This window comes from Meles meles, chromosome 4 (genome assembly GCF_922984935.1).
Source record: "Meles meles chromosome 4, mMelMel3.1 paternal haplotype, whole genome shotgun sequence".
In the NCBI taxonomy this organism is placed as follows: Eukaryota; Metazoa; Chordata; class Mammalia; order Carnivora; family Mustelidae; genus Meles; species Meles meles.
The window spans coordinates 90,043,399-90,059,115 of record NC_060069.1 but is presented as its reverse complement, the minus strand read 5'-3'; positions in this window follow the sequence as shown (position 1 = coordinate 90,059,115).

Sequence of the window (15,717 nt, the reverse complement as noted above, 5' to 3'; positions counted from 1 at the left end):
ATACCCAATAGCGCAATTGCAGGGTCATAGGGTAGCCTTATTTTTGCATGTATTCCTTTAAATTGATGTTTTTGTATTTTTTGGGTGGATACCCAGTAGTACAATTGCTGGATCATAGGGTAGTTCTATTTTTAAATTTTTGAGAAAAACTTTATACTGCTTTCCAGTTTTTTGAGAAAAACCTTATACTGTTTTCCAGAGTAGTTGCACCAGTTTCTATTCCCACAAACTGCAAGAGAGTTCCTTTTTTCTTCACATCCTCACCAATACTTGTTGTTCTTGTGTTTATGATTTTAGCCATTCTGATGGGTATGAGGTAATATCTTTGTAGTTTTGATTTGCATTTCCCTGATGGTGAGTGATGTTGAGCATCTTCTCATGTGTCTGTTGGTCATCTGGGTGTCTCTTCTTCCTCCTCCTCCTCCTTCTCCTTCTTCTACTCTCCCTCTTCTCTCCTCCCCCTGCCCCTCCTCTCTCCTCCCTCTCCTCCTTCTCTTCCTTCTTCTCTTGTTATATTAGAGCCCAACACTCCACTCTCAGCAATGGACAGATCATTGAAGCAGAAGGTCAACAAAGAAAGAAGATCTTTGAATGACACACTGGACCAGATGGACTTTATAGATATATACAAAACATTCCACCCTAAAACAACAGAATACTCATTGTTCTCAAATGCACTTGGAACTTTCTCCAGAATAGACCACACACTGGATCACAAATCAGGTTTTCACTGATACCAAAAAATTGAGATTATTCCCTGCATATTTTCAGAACACAACGCTTTGAAACTGGAACTCAATCACAAGAAAAAATTTGGAAAGAACCTCTGTGTCTTCTTTGAAGAAATGTCTTTTCATTTCTTCTTTCCATTTTTTAATTGAACCATTTGTTTTTGGGGTGTTGAGTTGCATAACTCCTCTCATTCCTCTCATTCTGCAGGTTCTCTTCTAGTTTTGTTGCTTATTTCCATCACTACACAGAAGCTTTTTATTTTGATGTAATCCCAATGGTTTATTTTTGTTTTTATTTCCCTTGCCACAAGAGACTTATCTAGAATGTTGCTATAACTGATGTCAGAGAGATTACTGCCTGTTCTCTCTTCTAGGAGTTTTATGGTTTCAGGTCTCACATTTAGGTCTTTAATCCATTTTGAGTTTATTTTTTTTGCATGGTGTAAGAAATGGTCCAGTTTCATTCTTTTGCATGTAACTGAACAGTTTTCTCAACACCATTTGTTGAAGAGACTATATTTTCCCATTAAATATTCTCCCCTGTTTTGTCAAAAATTAATCGACCATATACTTGGAATTATTTCTGGGTATTCTATTTTGTTCCATTGATCTGTGTGTCTATTTTTGTGCCAGTATCATACTGACTTCATGACTACAGCTTTGTAATATAAATTGAAGTCTGGAATTGTGATACCTCGGCTTTGCTTTTCTTTTTCAGTATTGCTTCGGCAATACTGTAGTTCCATGTAAATTTTAGGATTTTTTAATTTTAGCTCTGTGAAAAGTGCTTTTGGTATTTTGATAAGGATTTCATTAAACATGTAGATTTTTTTGGGTAGTATAGACATTTTAACAATATTTATTTGTATAATCTGTGAGCATAGAATGTTCTTCTAATACATTTGCAATGTCTTCAGTTTCTTTCATTAGTGTTTTATAGTTTTCAGAGTACAGTTCTTTCATCTCTTTGGTTAAGTTTATTCCTAGGTATCTTATGGCTTTTGGTACAATTGTAAATGGGATTGATTCCTTAATTTCTCTTTCTACTACTTCACTATTTGTATATAGAAATGTAACAGTTTCTGTATGTTGATTTTGTATTCTATGACTTTATTGAAATCGTTTTTATTGAATTTTTTGGTGGAGTCTTTTGCGTTTTCTGTATATAGTATCATGTCATCTGCAAGTAGTGTCAGTATTACTTCTTCCTTACCAATATGGATACCTTTTATTTCTGTGGCTAGGACTTCCAGTATGATGTTACATTAAAGTGATGAGAGTGAATATCTTTTTCTTAGGGGGAAGGCCCTCAGTTTTTTCCCACTGAGAATGATGTTCACTGTGGTTTTTCATATATGGTCTTTATTATGTTGAGGAATGCTCCCTCTAAATCTATTTTGATGAGGGCTTTTATCATGAATGCTGTAATTTGACAAATGCTTTTCTACAAATATTGAAATGATTTTATAGTTTTTATCCTTTCTCCTATTGATGTGATATATCATGTTGATTTTGATTTGCATATAGTAAAACACTCTTGCATCCCAGGAATAAATCCCACCCAATCATGATGAATGATTTCTTAATGTATTGTTGAGTTCTGTTTGCTAATATTTTGTTGAAAATTTTTGCAACTGTGTTCCTCAGAGATATTGGCCTGTAGTTCTCTTTTTTTGTGATGTCTTTATTTGGTTTGGTATCAGGGTGATATTGACCTCGTAGAATTAATTTGGAAGTTTTCCTTCTTTTATTTTTGGAATAGTTTGAGAAGAATAGGTATTAACTCGTCTTTAAATGTTTGTTAGAATTTGCTTCTGAAGCCATCTGGTCCTAGACTTGTGCTTGCTGGGAGTTCTTTGATTACTAATAATTTCCTTGCTGGTCATCAGTCTGTTCAGAGTTTCATTCTTCCTGCTTCAGTTTTAGAAGGTTTCTATGTCATTTATTTCTGCTCTAATCTTGATTATTTCCTTTCTTCTGCTGGTTTGGGTTTTGTTTGTTTTTATTTCTCTAGCTCCTTTAGGTGTATGATTAGGTTGTTTATTTGAGATTTTTCTTGTTCCTTGAGGTAGGCTGGTATTGCTATTATCTTCCCTCTTTGAACAACTTTTCTGCATCCCAAAGGTTTTAAACTGTTGTGTTTTCATTTTTGTTTGTTTCCATGTACTTTTTGATTTTTTTCTTTGACTTCTTGGTTGACCCATTCATTGTTGAGTAATATGTTGTTTAACTTCCATTTTTTGTGGTCTTTTCAGATTTTTTTTCTTGTGGTTTATTTCTAGTTTCATAGTGTTGAGGTCAGAAAAGATACATGACATGACTTTTTTTTTTTTTTTTAAATTTGTTGAGGCATGTTCAATGGCCTAATATGTGATATATTCTGGAAAATATTCCATATGCATTTGAAATTAATGTTCTAAATATATCCATTAAGTACATCTGACCCAGCATGTCATTCAAAGTCACTGTTTCCTTAATGATTTTCTGTTTGGATGATCGGTCTATCAATGTAAAGTCCCCTACTATTATTGTATTATGATCAATTAGTTTCTTTATGTTTGTTATTAAATGTTTTATGTATTTTGTGCTTCCATGTTGAGAGCATATATATTTACATTAGTATATCTTCTCGTTTGATTGTTCCCTTTATTATTATATAGTGTCTTCTTTGTCTCTTTTTACAGACTTTGTTTTAAAGTCTATTTTGTCCAATAAGTATTGCTATTCTGACATTTTTTTGCCATTAATTTGCATGATAAATGTTTCTTCATCCATTTACTTTCATGCTGCATGTATCTTGAGGTCTGAAATGAGTCTCTTATAGGCAGCATATAGATGGGTCTTCTCTTTTTTTAAAGATTTTGTTTATTTATTTGACACACACACAGAGAAAAAGAGATAGCGAGAGAGCATGAACAGGGGAAGGGGCAGAAAGAAGAGGGAGATAAAGATTTCCCACTAAGTTCAGAGTCTGATGTGGGGCTCAATCCCAGGACTCCGAAATCATGTCCTGAGCCAAAATCAGACACTTAAACAACTGAGTTACCTAACTGAGGACACCCAGGTGTCCCAGGTTTATTATTATTTTATTTTAATTCACTCTGTCACCCTAAGACTTTTGATTGGAGCATTTAATTCATTTACTTTCAAAGTAATTATTGATAGATATGTGTTTATTGCCATTTTGTTACTTGTTTTGTGGCTGTTTTTGTAGTTTTTCTCTGATCTTTTCTTTCTCTCTTTCATGGTTTGGTGGTTTTCTTTAGTGATGTGCTTGGATCTTTACTCATTATTTTTCACACATTTATTACTGTTTTTTGATTTGTGGTTACTATTCAGTTTATATATAACATCTTATGCATATACCAATCTATATTAAGCTGATGGTGACTTAATTTTGAACTCATTCTTTACTCCTCTCCCCTCCATGTTTCAGATATTTGGTTATCATATTTTACATCCTTTTATTTTGTGCTTCTTTTGACCAATTTTTATAGATATACTTAATTTTCTTTTGTTTTTGTGCTTCCTATTTTTCTTACTCTTACTTATGGCTTCTGTTTTCTATTCACAGAGTTCCCCTTAACATTTCTTGTAGATCTGGTTTAGTGATCATGAATTTTTTTCACATCTGTTTGCCTGGACTCTTATTCGCCTTCTATTCTGAATAATAGCCTTGCTGGATAGAGTATTCTTGGCTATAGATTTTTCCGTGTTACCACTCTGAATATATTGAGGCACTTCTTTCTGGCCTACAAAGTTTCTGCTGAAAAATTAGCTGATAACATTTTGGGGTTTCCTTTTTATATCTATCTTCTTTTCTCTTGTAACCTTTAACTTTTTAAAATCACAATTTGTTGCCATTTATTTATTTTTTATTTACTTATTTATTTTTGCTATTTTAGTTATGTGTCTTGGTGTGGACTTCCTTGGGTTGAATTTTTTGGGGGAACTCTGTGCCTCCTAAATCTGGATTTCTACTTCCCTCCCCAGATTCAAGAAGTTTTCAGCTATTATTTCCTCAAATATATTTTCTGCCCCTCTTTCTCTCTCTCTCTTTTTTTTTTCCTTCTGGGATCCCTATAATGTGAATGTTATTATGCTTGATGGGAGTCACTGAGTTCTCCATGTCTGTTCTCCTTATGCAGTATTTATTTCTCACCTGTTCATCTTGATTGCTTTCCATTACTCACCCTTCAGGTCTCTGATAGTTTCCTCCCCTTCCTGAAGCCTACTATTTATTCCATCCCTTTTGTTTTTAATTTCATTTATCAAGTTCTTCATCTCTGATATGTTATTTTTTTAATCTCTTTGCCAAGGGTCTCACTGATGCCCTCTAACCTTTTCTGAAGTCCAGTGAGTATCTTTATGATCATTACTTTAAATCTCTATCAAGTATATTACTTATTTCTGTTTCATTTAGATCTCCTGCTGTGAGTTTGTCTTGTTCTTTCATTTGGGACATATTTCTTTGTTTCATCATTTTTGTCTACCTCTCTTTGTCTATTTGTGTGTTAAGGAAGTCAGTTATATCTTCTGCTCTTGAACATAATGGCATTATGAAGAAGAGGTCTTGTAGTGTGCCCTGAAGTGCACTGCCCCCCATCCATCAGAACTTGGTGCTTTAGGGGAGTCTCCTATGTGTATTGTTTTCATTTGCTATTATGTCTGAGTCACTTTTCATTTCAGTCTAGGCACTTACATGGACTCTCTGCCGATTGTGGGCTGTGCTTGCTCTCTGTGATGTTAGTGAGACCCAGGCCAGATGGCTCTGAGGGGACATGGCTGCAGGAGAGCTCACGAGTGGGATGGTGGTATTAGCCAAATTTGCACTGAGTCACTAGTCCTCGGTTGGATCCCCTAAAGAATGGTGGTGCAAGGTGTGTGTGCAGAGTTAACAAAATTTGCACTGAGAATAAACACAGGGCCAGTAGAAGAATTCCTGTGTGGGGTGCATGGGTAGCAGGACAGTTAGCAAGTACCTGTGCCGTGACACCTCTCAGAAGGTGGCCCTGTGTTTATGCTTGGAGTGGAGGGAGAAAAATGGCACTTGCCAGCTCCTTTGTTCCTAGAGAATTCCCCAGTGTGCTCTGAAGTCAGATGTCCCTTCTGTTCCATAAGCTGTTGTTTTTACGTTGTCTCATTTTGGGCAGTTGTCTCTTTAAGGGTGGGGACCCAGCTATCATTTGTCTGGGTTCACCAGGGCTGAGTCAGCTGATTTTAAAACTCCAGGTTCCAAGTCCAACTGGTTATATAAACTCACAGAATTTAGTCCCTGTGGTTGTCAAGGCCAGAAGTTATGAGGATTCATTTTTCCCCTGTGGGCTCCCTGATGCTTTCCTCTCTTTATGACTGCAGTTCTCGCCCTCCTTTAGGCAGCTCCCACCCACCATTTCTGCCCCTCCTAACCTCTCTGAGGCTGCTTCTTCTCTACACTTAGTTGGAGAGTTTGTTCTGCCAGTCTTCGGATCACTCTCCCATTTGTTTACTCAGATGTGTGTGATACCTAATTATAAACATGGGACAAGGTGAGCTTAGAGCCCTTCTACTCTGCCATCTTCACAAATATCTTCAGGTCCCAAACTTAAACCTTTGAAATAGAGCTTTCTCCTGACAGACACCTGTCCATATTTTTCACTACAATGTTCCATAATCACCTCAAAACTCACCTCGAATCACCTCAAAACTAATCCAGTAAGAGATGAATTTCCTTCCTTAACTTCTCTTCGGTCTGCATTCTTATGTGGATGGAAAATAAACTAGTAATAAACAATATTATAATGTATACTAATAATAAATTAGATACAAAGTTATTTCAGAGTGTTAAGTTTTGTCCTATTTAGTAATTTGACCCAAAGATATTTATTTCTTTCCTATATCCGGAGCTCACATCATTGATGTCATCTCAAATCAGAATATTACTGAATTAGGTGGAAGGGAATATTAACAGCCTAGAATTAAAATATGTTGGACAGGATCATAGATCCTAGGAAATCTGATATATGTTTATAGGTTAGACATTATGACAAATAAATCAATAAAAAAATTGAAATAGATATGCATAAAAGATGGACTCATTTTGAACACAATTGAAAAGATTAGGAGTAAAAAAAGAAAAAAGTGAGTTATTCTTTTTCTTAATTTTAATTCTTAAATTTTCTGTTGTATAAATTTAAAAAAATCACTAATTTTCTCTTATGAGGCAAATCTGAATAATTTCCTTTAAAGTGAGTTGCACTTTAACTATTGTATGTGTGTGGGCAAGAGGTAATTATATGTATATATGCATGTAATGGGTTTTGTTCAAACATTTCCAAAATATATAAGGTAATAATTAATTACCTCATTATGCTGGTCCCAACCCTGAAATAATCACTATTAAAAATTTGTTTTCATACAGATGTAGGTCTATAAGATAGACCTCCATTCTGGCTGTCATGCTTTTTAAACATATAACTAAAAACATTTTGTATGACTTTTATGATTGCATACCTGTGCTTCTGCTATAGCAAATAAACTTTAAACTTTTGCACTTCTCTCTCTTTTGTCTCTTCACACACACACACCCACATGTAATTATTTTTTATTTTATAAAAAAGTGATCATAATTCTGCATACTTTTGCAAAGTAGCTTGCTTTTCCTTCACCTACTATAATGTAGATATTTTCTATCCTGTCTGTCCATATATCTATGTATTCTATCATCCAACAGACTTACAATTTAATTTTAAGAAGAGAGAATTCCATTCTATGTGCACATCATAACCTATTAATTCATCACTATTGAGCATTTTACATATTTATTAATAGTCTTTTAAGGTAAAATCTGATATGATAAAAACATCTGTGGACATGAAGTAAAGAAAGGCATTTACTTTTTTTACTTCTCATTTTCTATAATTTTAATATAGGGGAGTTTTACCTGGTCATCTCCAAAGTTATGCACAACTAAAGTCCTGTTTTCTTTTGAGGCCCAGCTCAGGTCATTCATATGTGTGGGATTGCTTTGAAATACTCTAAAGAATTCTACCAATATATAGCTGATATTACTACCATTATTATGATTTTGCAGTCACTCGGTGAATTGGGAACTTGAGTTAAGGACAATAGACTAGGGATCTGCTCAGGCATCCCAGAGAAACACAGCTGTACTCTAAAGGACTCAGACTAGTGGTAGGTTTATTATAATAAGTAAAGCACAGACAGATTACTGAAAATTTGAATGCCCCATTTGGGATTTGGACATAAAAATGAAGTATATACTATTTCGTTAGCTTTGAGTGGGAAGTTGTTTGCAACACTGGCTGTGTATTTGTACTACTGGGAAGATTTTTAATAAAGAATGCATTACCCAGAAGACATGCCTAGGGATTTTGGTCTAATTGGTCTGGAATGAGGCTGGGAATTGGTACTTAAAAATTTCTCTACACTGGTATTTTTAAAAATGTGATTTTTTACATTCAGACTGGATGGAAAAATCACCTTTATAAGATAAAGTTGGTTTCTTTATATTTTACATTGCATTTCCCCCACTTCTGTTCTTCTCCTTGCACCATTCTGGACAGAGTATTCATTATGACTTTTGTGTTCCTATCGCTTTATTATCTGAAAAGCCTATTTAAAAATGGTGGGGCATCCTTGATCAGACCTAGTCACCCCTGTGTGATATGGAATCACCAAAGCTTGAAGAAATTTGGTCTGTGTATGTGCCTCAACTTTGCCTATACATTTCCTGTGAAGATGATCAAGATGCAACATGCAAGTTCTCAAAGTGAGGAGATTCCCTATATGATTCTAAATAATTTTAGATTTTATGTAGTGATCATTTAGCTTTTAAATGAGGAATAGCAAATCAGAATTGAGAATCTACTTTCAATTTTATGCTTAATCTTCATGGTTGCCTTTATTTAACTATTTGATAAGAGAATGTTACTCAGTTTCCTTGGAAATATAGGAATATATGCATTCACTGAATTAATTGAAAATGTATTCAGTCTGTTCATCAAAAACAATAACTACTAAACCTTTGTGTTGCATGTAATGCATATATAAAACCATCTAGGATGCTTGGGTGTGCCTCAGTCAGATAAGCGTCTGCTTCTCAGGATGCTGGGTGGTATCAGCCTGGCTCCTTGCTTACTGGGAGTCAGTTTCTCCCTCTGCCCCTCCCCCTACTTCTACTCTCTCTCTCTCTTTCAAATAAATAAGTAAAATCTTTAAAAATAAATACATAAAAACCTGTCTATTTCTTGTTTAATAAGAAAAATGACATCAAATTTCACCCTTCTATATAAAAAAAAATCAGGTTTTTTTTTTTTTTTTTTTTACAGATTATAGAAAGAAGAAAGTGAATACGCAATAGAAATTTGACTTTCCATGTGTCCGCTGGTATAGCTAAGCAGAACTGATAATGTGAAGCGTTGCTGCCATCTGCAGCATGAAAGACTTATTAAAGGCATGTTCCCCAGAAGTATATAACTGGGTTTTGAACTGCTTATTTAAAAAGTAAGAACCGTTTACTTCCTCTATTAGTCTTTCTATGTATTTTCTAATGCTAGATTTATACATACTTAAAAATGTAATAATATATTTTAAAACACTCCAAGCATGTGTGAACTTGATATAGGTACCAAAATGAATACTGACATTATATATGATTATGCTGAAATTAATTTTGAACAAGCAATTAAATGATAGACTAAAATAGCCTTTATCATTCATTGATACCAGGAAATATTTTCTGAATCTTTTATGTTTCACAAAGTTTTATAGAAATTACTCCAATAAAATTTAAACTTTTTTTTCAGATAGTTTTTTTTTCCAGGTTTACCCATTACTTTCTTAATTGTTATATAGATTAGTAATACAGGTATCCACAAAAAGGATGCCAGAATTATACTGTCAGGGAATGAAAGATTTTAAGTTGTTGTGTAGATGTTGCTTTCCCAAACAGAGATAGCACGTAGTGTTGAAAATATTACCGAGGCCTTAGGGTGATGACAACATTTCTCTCCTAGGTTTCTAAATTCTCTTTCTCTGTATTAAAAAAATTGCTCTTTGCCATTTCTTGTCCACTCATATTCTCACCATAGAAGGTAGCAAAAAATTAATGGTGCTGTGAAACTTGCAAGTTACTTAAAATTCCTGAACATTAATTTCCAGACCTGTGCTTTTGTGCCTATAATAATCATTTTGTTGTGTTGTTGCACTGCAGTTAACTGAGAGCTGAGTGTTAGAAGTTGAGCATATTCTACAACATGCTCATTAATGTTAGCTTTTATATTTTCTTTTTTTAAAAAAAGAATTTATTTACTTATTTGACAGACAGAGATCACAAGTAGGCAGAGAGTTAGGCAGAGACAAAGAGGGAAGCAGGCTCCCTGCTGAGCAGAGAGCCGGACGTGGGGCTTGACCCCAGGACCCTGGGATCATGACCTGAGCTGAAGGCAGAGGCTTAACCCACTGACCCACCCAGGCGCCCATAGCTTTTATATTTTCATGAAACAAGTCATTTAATCATGTTTAGTTGTGTCCAAGAAAATAACAAATTTTCATATTTTAAATATCTTATATTTCTATTGTAATTGATCATTAAAACTTGATATTTATAATTAAGTGGAAAATGCCAAGGAAATGCATTTTCAATTATTTTGATAATGGTATTTGGCAGATAGTCATAAAATACTGACTCAGTCAACAAAACCTAGTGTGATTATCTCCTTTTCTTTGACAAGATTTTTACTTTATTTTTTCTCCTTAAAATAAGTCATAGGTTCCTTAAATTACACAAGTTAAATTACTTAAATCTGTGGTGCCTCAATTGAACCCCTGGACAGATGGATAAGCTATAATACATGTCACTAAGTACAATGATCATTTGTTTTTTGAACAAAAAAATCATAGCATAAGAAGTAAACAAAATCCATTTGCATTCAGCAAATTTTTATTAAAAAGTCCTCTTCTTTTAAGATAATCCACAGATTCCAGATGTTAGAAGAAAAAATAAATAAATGTTTATAAAATAAATAAAAGAAATAAAAGAAAAAAGAAATAAATGTTTATAAAATACATAAAATAAATAGAAGAAAAAATAAAACAATAAAAAATAAAAGTTTATATAAAGAAAAATTGCTAAACTTGAGAACTCAAAATATTATATACAATAGGTTCTTTCCCCCCTCATTTTAATAACCAAACTACAGCAGAATGTTACAATAAGAGTCAGTTGTGAAGTATTAATATTTTATATCATTCAATATGCTTTATCCTCATTTTGATACCAAACAACAAATCTAAATGTATATAAATAAACCTCAATGAATGAGAATTGTAGTGAACTGCTCTGTACACTGCTGGGCTATATTCTGATGCTTCCGATCACCTATCAAAACCTCTCTTTTGTAGGGAAATGTGGGTGATTTATCTAATGAGTTTTCATTTCCTTCCTCCAGGATGTATGGATAGGGAAGGATAATCAAGGTTTTTGTTTCTGTTTTGTTTTGTTTTTCTCCAGTACCTGTGGTTCACTCGGACTCAGTTTCTGAGTTCCGTCTAGCTTCTAAATAATTTTTAATGCCACCAAAATATGCTTTGGCCAAGTATAGACAAAACGCATCCAGGAGAAGCTATTCTTAGAATCATGATGTAGCACTACTATGGGAGGACAGTTGCAGCACAGCTGAGTGGGAAGGGGTGACCTCATTGCTCAGGAAGGGCCAGTCTCATTACATGCATCCTCAACTCATGGGGCCTCTTCATTCTTATTTTTTAAGATTTTATTTATTTATTTTAGACCTCGAGAGAGATTGAGGTGTGGGGGCAGAGGGATAGGGACAAGCACACTCTGTGCTGAGAGTGGAGCCTGATCGAAGACTCAATCCCATGACCCTGGGATCATGACCTGAGCCAAAATCAAGAGTTAGAGGCTTGGGGCGCCTGGGTGGCTCAGTGGGTTAAAAGCCTCTGCCTTCGGCTCAGGTCATGATTTCAGGGTCCTGGGATCGAGCCCCGCATCGGGCTCTCTGCTCCGCAGGGAGCCTGCTTCCTCCTCTCTCTCTGCCTGCCTCTCTGCCTAGTTGTTATTTCTCTCTGTTAAATAAATAAAATATTAAAAAAAAAAAAAAAGAGTTAGAGGCTTAACCAACTGAGCCACACAGGTGCCCCAGGGTTTCTTCATTTTTGATGATAATTACACTATTTCTAACTCCTTTGTGTTTGTGCTGTGGTCTTGGTGTAGCATTTTTTCTTTCTTTCTTAAGCAACTCTACACTGAACACGGGGCTCAAACTCACAACCACAAGATCAAGAGTCGCGCGCTCCTCTGACTGCACCAGCCAGGCCCCCTGCTCTTGGCTTGGGATGTTCTCCTGGGTGTTCACTTCCTGACTTTGACCCCACCTGCCCAGGGGGCACACACTCATCTCATACATTGTTATCCACTCTCTAAGAGCTCTAATCTCTCACCCTAAATGCATTAAGTGCTTCCTCTTTTTGTGCCTTGATGTACATTCTTTTATCATGGCACCTGTAACACTGTATTGTACCAGTTATGGTGAATGGTGTGGCCATTCCTTCAGCTTCCCACAACAGAGACTGGGGCTGGGCAGAAATGGGGACTTACCCTTGATTTGTTAATACTCCTTACATCTCATGTCCAATCAAGTGCCAGGTTTTGTTAATTCCTCTTCCACACCCTGCCTTGCAAGGCTTTGTATGATCTAGCCCCTGGCCACTCATACCTTAGTTGCACAGGCTACCTGGATTTCTCAAACTTGCCCTACAGGCTCTTGACTCTGAACCCTTGAACTCACTTTTCCTTCTGCCTGGAACTCTGTTTTTCCACATATTCTAATGAATTGCTGCTCTTTTCCCCTTTCTCTGCTCAAATGCAACAGTAACTCCATTTTTCTCTATTTCTTTATTCTGAATTACTTTTCTTCATGAAAAAACTGATTGTTCATCATAGCAATGAGTAACAATCAAAACCAGTATTAAACTTGTTTAATCAGTGATTGATTACAAAAGTGCACACATGTATGAAAAAAATTCAGTAACATTCCCTGCAATCTGCTTTTGAAAAATCAGGTAATCAGCCACAGCTTCAGTCCAGTGAACATTTTTGAGAGTCAACCAGTCAGAAATAGTCTTACTCTGGGAAACACATTTCTGTAGCTAAAGGTAACACTCCAGCTTCTATACCTCACACTTTTCCAAAACCCTGTGTAAGCTTTCTCCTTTGCTTGTAAGCTATGTATTATAAATTCAGCTCTCCCATGTTCAAGCAAGCAATAAATTCACCTTACTGTTTTAGATATTGAGTGATGGCCTCTATCAGTATTTACGATCACCTACAATTACATAGTATTTTTTGCTATCTGTTGGTTTATTGTCCATCTGTATTAGAATATAGGCTCCAAGAGGGCAGGCACTTTGTTGGCTGGAACTTCATGCTGGTGTCATGCCTAGTACATAATAACAACATCATAAATATTTGTTGAATGTATCTTTAGAGTAGGAATAATTGCCACTTAGCATAGTATCTCCACTCTCTAATATAGCACCTAGTATATAGAAGGAACTCTGTAAAATATTAGTTAATAAGTGAATGAATACACTCATTGATCATGCATGTTTTAAAATATTTTTAAGGGGTGTCCTTGAAGTAAACCAATAATTATTCAGATCTCTGTGGGTCTCTGTATATGTCTTATATACTCATCTCTTTCTTCAGAAATACACAAGCTGAAAACATGCCCACTGGCCTGTTTGACATATCCTTTTGGAAGACTTAAAGGAATGACCAAATCAGTATGTTTAAATCTGCTCTTTATGCCCAAACCAGATCCTCTTCTTGTTTTCTCTCTGTCAGTAAGTGGTGTAGGCTAGAAACCCCCTTTCTTCCTCAAATCAATTTCCTCCCAGTATCAAATAATGGTGATTTTTGTCCCCTAAATATATCTTGAATCTGCTCACTTCTTTCTGTTCACTTGAGTGCCACATGTCCTGACTACCAATAGCTGTCACCTAAACTACTTTAGTAACCTACTAATTGGTTCATGAGCATCCTTTCCTACACTCTCCCGGATCTAATGTTTAGTCAGTTAACTCTTCTTATGAACTTTCATCAGACGCTTTGCTGATGAGACAGAGTCTAGAATCTTTACCATGGCTTCCAGGCCCTATTCATCCTCTTCTTGTACCATATTCCACCCCATTACCTAAACTTCAGTCACTGGCCTTCTTCAAGTCACATGAGATTGTCATGTCCTCCTCCTCCCCCATCACAGAACTTTTGCAAATGTTAGGACCTAAGCCAAACACATTCTTCCTTCTACTCCACTTATTCTTTGTATATTAAATATCCATTACTCCCTCACAACCTGACCAAGTCAAATACCCCTGCCCTACTTAGCACCTTATCCATCTCCTGTAAATACTTATGTTTTAAGTCTAACCTTTGTGTGTGCCATTTTTGGATTAAAAATGATCTCTTTGAACTATAAACTCCACCAAAGAACGTGGTACTTTATTTTTGGCATATGGGAAGGGGTCGGTAGATACTTATTAACTTGAAAGAAAGGCATTTGAAGCTGGCCATGTCTTTCCTAGTATATCTCAGAATAAACAGGGTTGAGCCTGTGTTCTGAGAGGTTGGTGGGGTCAAGGGAAGGCTGTAAACCAGAAAACTGTGATGTACAGAGGACCCTCCTCATTCTAGAACGACATTTTTTTTTTCCTGAAAATGTTACTGAAGAGTGAAAGTCTTGCTAGTCTCTCATGGACTCATGTTTGGTGGGAAAAGAAAAAAGAAAAAGAGCACAGAAAACATACCACTTATGTAGAGATCAATTTCACCTTTAATGAGGAAGAGGATACAGGATGGATCTTAATTTGTTGCAGTGGGCAATTCAGGAGCAAAGTACTACAGCAGGTTTTTGTTATATAATGTATAATATAGCCAACTTTGAAATAAGTGCTATATTCTAAGAAGGATTTTTATCTTTAGGGAGTCTTGTTAGAAGTAAGCACTTTAAACTTTTTACTGATTTAGGATTCATTTCAATATTTTTTTAAATCTAAATGTTTGTCATGTTAAAATGCAGTATTTATAAGTAGTGTTTTCCTCCTATTTTGCCCCACCATGAGAATGTCGAATGCTGCTGTTCTGACATAAATTACAAAAATCTTTCAGTTTAGAAATAAAAAGTATAAGAAGCTATGAACGCAGGTTCATCTTTAAGGAGAGAACTTGGGGAGGGGGAAAGATAGGGTGCCAGGCAGGCTTCTACATACTGCCCGATTTTCCTTTGTTTTTACTGCATTTTGTTCCCCTACCAGGAATTCATATGAAGCATTGTAATAAGCCCTCAGAAAATGCTAGCTATTTTTCTCCATCTTATTAGTTAAGAAGCATCAGCTTTAAAAATGACACTTCCGGGCGCCTGGATGGCTCAGTGGGTTAAGCCTCTGCCTTCGGCTCAGGTCATGATCTCAGGGTCCTGGGATCGAGTCCCGTATCCGGCTCTCTGCTTGGCAGGGAGCCTGCTTCCTCCCCTCTCTCTGCCTGCCTCTCTGCCTACATGTGATCTTGCTCTGTCAAATAAATAAACAAAATCTTAAAAAAAAAAGACATTTCCTTAGGTGGTTATGAATAAGTCACACACACATTAGTAAAATAGATCAAGGGGAAGGAGAGGAATCACTGCAGTCACTGCTGCTCTCCAGAGTAACATATGGGAAACCTGAGAAGGTTGAGAAAGACTATAGGACAAATTTACAGATGCATAGCTAGCATGGAGCAAAGCTAGACTCAAGACAATGTCTATCACACACAGGACAGCCATTTGCTTCTGTGACTGTACTGTTCCAACACTCAGGTCCTACCCGTGACACTGAAAGAATGGATGGGACCACCAAGAGAAAGACTGGGCTTGAAGCATAATTATTTTTTTGGTGCCAGTGCTTATTAAACTATTCTGCTCTACTA